Genomic DNA, 7,621 nt, shown 5'->3' with positions numbered 1-7,621 from the left:
TTGTTGTTGTGGAAACCTGCCTGAATAGTGTACCGGACTGTCCAGCTACCAGGCCTGCTAGCCCTCCGAGCTAGAGATGCTCTGTTGCCGGGTAAAAGAGGTGGGCTGTGTTAACACGAAGTGGTGCAGAAACGTGGTGATTTGTATCCATTTAACTGCTAACTGCTGGTGGAGTTTGTGACTGTTAAATGCCGACCATTCTACATTGCACGCTAATTCACGGCTGTGTTTATGCTCGGTGTTTACAGCCCACCAAGCGCTAATGCTAGTATGCGTTAGCTGAACTTCACGGAGCCTATAAAGTGTGTGTACTAGATGTAGCCCGTTTCGTATGTCGTTTTTATATAATGTCGTTTTTATATTAAATGTGTAACACCACTTGAATCACGATGAAACGTTGTTTCGTGTATATGGTTGAAATGACAATAAAACACGCTTGAGTTGAGTTGAATGCCTCTGTCGGTCTGTCAAGCGGTAGGCGTGGCTTGGGAGTGGACTCAAAGCAACGAAGCAGGTGCATTCTGGGATTTGGTGTTTTTCATCCATATAAGACCAAAACACATTTTCTGTCTTTTCTCGGCCTAGAAGGCACAAATTTCATTTTTTTTTCACATTTCTACTACATAAGTGACCCAATTAAAGATATATTCAGCTTTCCAGCGGTGAGATATTCCTTTAACCTTATTCCTTCAAACTCCCTCCCACTGTGCATCTGTTTCTCCCTTGATAACAAACACATATAATGATGCTGTATGTTGACAATCCCAGTTTTTTCTATTGAGGAAGATGAGAAAAAAAACAACAACATGGATGCCAATTGTCTCCTTGAAAAACAACATGTCAAATTAACAGTTAGACAATAAAGCATTACTGTGGATTAAGAAACAAAAGTTTTAGCATTTTAATAACTCATTCAATATAATACATCGGTGCTGATTTCTTTCCAAGCCAAAAATAAAACATCAAACTATCAAATAAGTGGGGAAAGAAAGGAGTGGAATTTTCCAGATTGTTTGCATGGACTTGAACACGTCATCCACAGTACATATGTCACATTGATGTTGATAATAGAGATGGCTCACGGTGACAGATGTAATCAGGTATGCACACAGTGTCCTGCTGGCCCCAATCAATCACCATCAACCCCCTGTATATTAGATAGATGTCAGGTGTTGGCCCATTTTCCCTTCGTAAATACACTCGTAAATTTATTGAGCAGACAAAATTGGCTGATAAATTTGCCTATTACAGGTCCACATTTGCATATATTTGCAAAACAAATTCACTCAGTTGGCGTCACGTTTGGCCCCGCTAGAAATCAAGCCTGAAATTGTGGATTTGCGGTCTGAAATGAAGTGAATTTAAAGCTTAAATGAAGTTTGTACATCTAAATAAAATAGGACAGCAATGAGGGAAGCATTCCATATCAGATGGGGATCAATTCTGTGAGGTTATATGTCAAGCAGAGAGGACTGTGTGTGTGTGTGTGTGTGTGTGTGTGTGTGTGTGTGTGTGTGTGTGTGTGTGTGTGTGTGTGTGTGTGTGTGTGTGTGTGTGTGTGTTAATTCCATCTTTGCAGCAGCCTTGAAATTGCTTTGGTGTCTTCTGGGAAAAAAACTTTATATTTTCTTTGCAAATGGAAAACTGTTAAAACTACCAAACATTAATAAGGCAATTAACCTGTGTGTCAAAGCATACCAAGATATTATTTTTTTTCTGACCACAAGAAATTTTATAATGTAAAATTCAAGCCTTATTCATATTGGCATTGCTCATTATAAGTCTAAAGACAGGCTTTGATTGCAGCAGCTGGAGCATGGAGTCAGGTCATCAAGGAAATTCAACTCACCTGCTCTGACTGCATGCTGCTATACTTATGTTAGTGGTAGTGGGCCAGCCTCTGGTTTGCTTGGTTACATTTTGGTACTAGGTAAGTACTGCTACCCAGTCAGAAGCAGAGCATGAGGGCATGCCCTGACAGTGCCTAGGTAAGGACTAGCCAGTCAGAAGCAGAGTATGAGGGTGTGTCACGCTAGCAGCTAGGCGAGCATTATAACGTGTGTTACAAAGTGACGCACGTTCGTCTCTGAAGTAAAGGCTGGACTACAATAGAGCTGTTTGGAGCAGTTTGTGAACAGTGTTTTCCGTTGGAGATGGTAAGTCCCTTTGGGCTGGACTTTGGATTTTTTCACCTATAACGTGCACAAAAAAAGCTATGTAACACACTAAAGGAAAGGGGAAAATCCAAAAAGCATAATATGAGCACTTTAAGTAAACCTTTTATTTTTAACTCTTTTGTACTTTCTTGAGCAGGGAATTTAAACTCTGCCTTTTACTAGATAAAGTCACTGCTACTACTTGTATTAGTTAAGTGACAAGTAAATAAAAAAAAAAAAACTCTTCCACACCGGCTGGGAAATGAAAACCGCAAGTTCTGCGTCTGTACTAGATTCGTCCAGCCACTGTTTTTGTTGTGCTCTCAGATGAGCTCACAGCCCAAAATACACAATCGTACAGGTGCAGAAAAACAAATCCACTACATTGTATAAGCGTCCCCTTTCTAAAGGGAAACGCCCTGTCTTGACATTTTTTAAAAGAGCCATTTGACATAATCATAAACCACTGGCAAAGTAAACATTTCACTTGAAAAGACCGTGTAACTTTCTTTCATTTGTTAGATTTAATATTTATGACTAAACAAACAATGTGGTGGTACGGAAGAAAAGACAAATGTCATATGACATATGTCACATTGATGTTGATAATAGAGATGGCTCACAGTGACAGATGTAATCAGGTATGCACACAGTGTCCTGCTGGCCCCAATCAATCACCATCAACCCCCTGTATATTAGATAGATGTCAGGTGTTGGCCCATTTTCCCTTCGTAAATACACTCGTAAATTTATTGAGCAGACAAAATTGGCTGATAAATTTTTCACCTATAACGTGCACAAAAAAAGCTATATAACACACTAAAGGAAAGTGGAAAAGCCAAAAAGCATAATATGAGCACTTTAAGTAAACCTTTTATTTTTAACTCCTTTGTACTTTCTTGAGCAGGGAATTTAAACTCTGCCTTTTACTAGATAAAGTCACTGCTACTACTTGTATTAGTTAAGTGACAAGTAAATAAAAAATAAAAACTCTTCCACACCGGCTGGGAAATGAAAACCGCAAGTTCTGCGTCTGTACTAGATTCGTCCAGCCACTGTTTGGTTGTGCTCTCAGATGAGCCAAAATACACAATCGTACAGGTGCAGAAAAACAAATCCACTACATTGTATAAGCGTCCCCTTTCTAAAGGGAAACGTCCTGTCTTGACATTTTTTAAAAGAGCCATTTGACATAATCATAAACCACTGGCAAAGTAAACATTTCACTTGAAAAGACCGTGTAACTTTCTTTCATTTGTTAGATTTAATATTTATGACTAAATAAACAGTGTGGTGGTACGGAAGAAAAGACAAAGCGTGTAACTTGAAATAAACAAAACTCTTCTAACTTTGGCAGAAAATGTGTTCATGCAGGACCTTGTCACTCTGAATGAGAAGGGTCTTTAAGTTAAGATATGATCATCGGAGGCAGGAAGTGTATTGTTGGTCCCATTTACTTTTTGTCCAGAAAAGCGCCAGTATTGCCGTCCTCTAACCTAAGGCCAAATTTTATTGTTTTTTTAAAAGCCACAGTTGATGGTAAACAAAGAGAAGACAAATACAGTCAATTTGCAATAAAACAAATTGCAGATGTTTACTGATTTTGTTATTTTCTTTTCTTTTTTCCCCCTCTTTATAAGGATCGACACATCACTTACATAAAAAAATGTAAGGTATAATTTATCTATATTTTGTAAATGCAAGAACACCTTAAGCTAGTGTTTTCTGCTATGAAATGTATAATTTGTAAGATTTCAAATACAGGGCAGAGTCAGATGAGGATTTTAACATACTGTATGCATGTTGTTATGCAAAGGGGATTTGTGTCTTATTTTTTTATTATTCCTGCGCAAACAGGAGAGTCTTGTGCATCCCTCCAGTTGCCTTAAATAGCTTTATTTTCCCAGTGACCCTGGAGGCTAAGGGAGGAGATGGAGGGATTGACTGAGGGGCGAAGAGAGGCAGAGATAGAAAGCTAAAATCATTGTCAATCAACCGCTAATGCAGCGCCAGCAGAGAGACACACACACACACACACACACACACACACACACACACACACACACACACAAAACGCCCATGCAAGAGTTCAAAATAAAGAGCCCAAAAAATAAAACGTGCCATAGCAAAGAGCCACACAAAACATGCACGTCCACACTACAACAGCAACAGTGACTACCAGATCTAATGACAGTCATAATACATAATTTTTTCGTACCTAGATTGCCTCAGTGGGAAACTGGACAGTCTTTGTTATAGGCCTATGTCACACTTCCTGCTTCCGGAATGAGGAGTAGTGAATCAGAATTTAGGGCAAACTGTCCCTTTCTCCATAAGGATTTAGATTAGATTAGAAGCCACAAGTATGTATGAAAGCAACCTTGTTTTAAGAAAAACATGTTTTATCTGTGATCTTATGGAGAAAAAGTACACTACCCACAATCCTAAGCGTAACAGCAACGTCTCTGACTGGTCCAACTCGCTGTTACCGTAGAAACGTTTACCGTACCCGCGAAACCGCGAACGGCTAGAGCGAGCTTCTGCCATTGAAGTCTGTGGTAGTTTCTGTACACGGTCTTGTACCTTTTTGCCTTTTTTGCCGTTTTCAAAATGTTATTTTACTTTGAGAGTGTTCATTACAATCCGAACCACATCGTCGTAGGAGAGACTTGGTCCAGTAGTATCTATCGGGCTCCGCCATTGTAAAAAACTAACCAGAAGAGCCATACCCCCACTCAGAGACGTTCTTCCGGTCTTTAATTGTTGCGTGACATAGGCCTATTGTACTCGGTTGTGGCCACTCGAAGCAACTCTTTTACATCTTTCACGATTTTTTGACTTGTTTCAGTGGAGAAAACGCTGATTCGCAGACATAAATCGATGCAAATATTGACTCTACCTTGAGTGCAGGGCCACCAATAGCCAGCTGCATCTGGAGAACATGATGCTCAAAATGCAAGAAAGTAACGACAGGACCTACAGAATAATAGATAATAGCATCCCTACTGTAAGGAAACAAGAAATAATTTGCTCCTTAATTGTTTAAATACTTATTCACCGAATGATTATGTGGTAATTAAGTCGATGCAAAAGGTTGTGCAAGGCTTTGTCCTTTCAAAAGACTTGACGTCTCAATGTTCAAGTTAGTCTAATGAACACTGTGGTCGGTGTCTGTCAACCAGGGTTGTAATTATGTTCGCTTGTCACTTATTGACACAGTCTGTAGCTTAGCAACCTGCCACGGTGATGGAGCTAAAGTTGGCTCTCATTTAAATATTCCCAAGAAATTGAAAGAAAGAAACTCAGGTGGTTGGGAAAATACAGAGTGCAGAGTTGCATTTTCTAAACGTGAAGGTCTCATCAGGACAGGCCTAAAAGAAATCTCTCACACACCTTCCCCATAACGCTATGAAACTTTTAGAGAAAGCATGTTAGAAATATAAATGTGGGTAGGTTGCATAATTACTGTGTGCCGTTAATAAATCAAAACACATGTTTAGGCCACTCCGCCCACTGAACTCCCACTGATCTTATTGAAATAGAACATGTGCTGTAATTATTTATTTTTTTAAAGGTGCTAAGAGATTGTGTGTACAGGTTCATCTATTCTATGCAATGTATAAATGAGATATTTGTTAAAAGCAGAGGTGTGAGCAATGTCGCACTTGTTCAACTTTGTTTTCTTCTTCATTGTTTTATTTTTATGGCTTATTCCATTATAACACTCTTCTTAGTGCTGCTGCTATTGTGTGTGCATGGGCACAAGTATCACATAGTACAGACACATTTCACACCATAACCATATTTGTGAATTACCATTAAAACAATGTTTCGACATGTAATCACTTGATGAAAATTTGATTCAATTGTATTTATAGTATCAAATCATAGCAAGAGTTATCTCAAGACACTTTACAGATAGAGTAGGTCCAGACCACACTCTATAATTTACAAAGACCCAACAATTCCAGTAATTCCCCCAAGAGCAAGCATTTAGTGCGAGAGTGGTGAGGAAAAACTTCATTTTAGGGGGAAACCTCGGGTGGTGAGGAAAACTTCCTTTTAGGGAGAAACCTTGGACAGACCCAGGCTTTTGGTAGGCGGTTGTCTGACGGTGCCGGTTGGTGGTGTGATGAACAGTGGCAATAATAGTCACAATGGATAATGGATTATAGAAATAGCAGTTGTAGTAGTTCATGGCGTAGCACGGCACTGCAGGGTGTTACAGGATGGCGTAGCAGGGCACTGCAGAGCATAGCAGGACGTAGCAGGGACTGCAGGGCATAGCGGGGCGTAGCAGGGCATAGCCGTAGGCGACAGATGCAACCATCATTTAGGTCAAATGAATTCAGAAGCAGCCTATTATGAATTTACTTTATTAATTATGACAAATGGCTTCCTCTATGATATATTAACCGCTTTAAATAATAAAAAATATCAGTATCTGTAATTTTGGGCCCTTGTATTACTTGGTATTGGATCAGTGCTGTATTGTTTTCTTCTTTTACCTGTATTGTTTCTTCTTCTATCATATTCTTTTGCTAAAACCAGCATAATAACAAAATTTGACTTGTTTTTTTTATCAAATACCTGCAAAAATGGCAGCTTCAGTTGCACTTTGTGTTTAGTGCTAATAAGCTATGCTAGCTAAACTGAGATGGTAAACATGGTAAACATTGTACCTGCTAAACATCAGCATGTTAGCATAGTCACTGTAAGCGCGTTAGTATGCAGACGTTAGCGTTTAGCTCAACGCACCATAGAGAGGTGACGTCCCTCCCCTTCCTGTGGACCACCATGGGACCGGGGGCACATTCAATCTCAAAACGGTGTGCACCGTTTTCCTACGGTTTCCTGGTTGAACGACACGTTTCTTCGGAACGGTGTGAAACGGTGTGCAACAGACTTTGAGTATTATTTTTTTTTTTCGTTTGGTGGGTCTCTCGTTTATTGGCTGTGTCACAGGTGATACCCAATCAGCAGAGACGTGTCTGTAAACTCATGGTAATAAAAAGGCATTGCGCGCAACAAGGTGTTCAATGCACCCCTGTTTCAGTTCAAAAAAACGTGTTGCTAAGTTTTGTCGTGGTTGTGGTCGGGAAAAATACGTGCGGTAGTGAACGGGGAGAGACAAGTTATTTTTTGATTCCTTTTAAATTGAGCCATGAATTATGAGTTTGTCAATTTAAAAGATAATTTTCCGAGTCCAAAAAGTCACAGTTTCATCGGTCATACAGCTGTTCAAGTATAAAACTATATCTCCAGATTATAGGGTCTCTCTAAGAGAGACTGAGTGCTGTAATGTGAAGGAAACAATGCTTTGGCTCGGTTTCATTTCTGCTCATTTGAAACAAATCAAAGTAAACACAGAGATGAAGAGCTACAACACTGATCGTGCTTCTTCATTATTGTCCACTAACACCAACAGGGCTAAGTGAGACAAAATAGAAACTTGGCCCCTCAGT

Source organism: Perca fluviatilis, chromosome 23 (genome assembly GCF_010015445.1).
Source record: "Perca fluviatilis chromosome 23, GENO_Pfluv_1.0, whole genome shotgun sequence".
Classification (NCBI taxonomy): Eukaryota; Metazoa; Chordata; class Actinopteri; order Perciformes; family Percidae; genus Perca; species Perca fluviatilis.
This window is presented reverse-complemented; position numbering follows the sequence as displayed.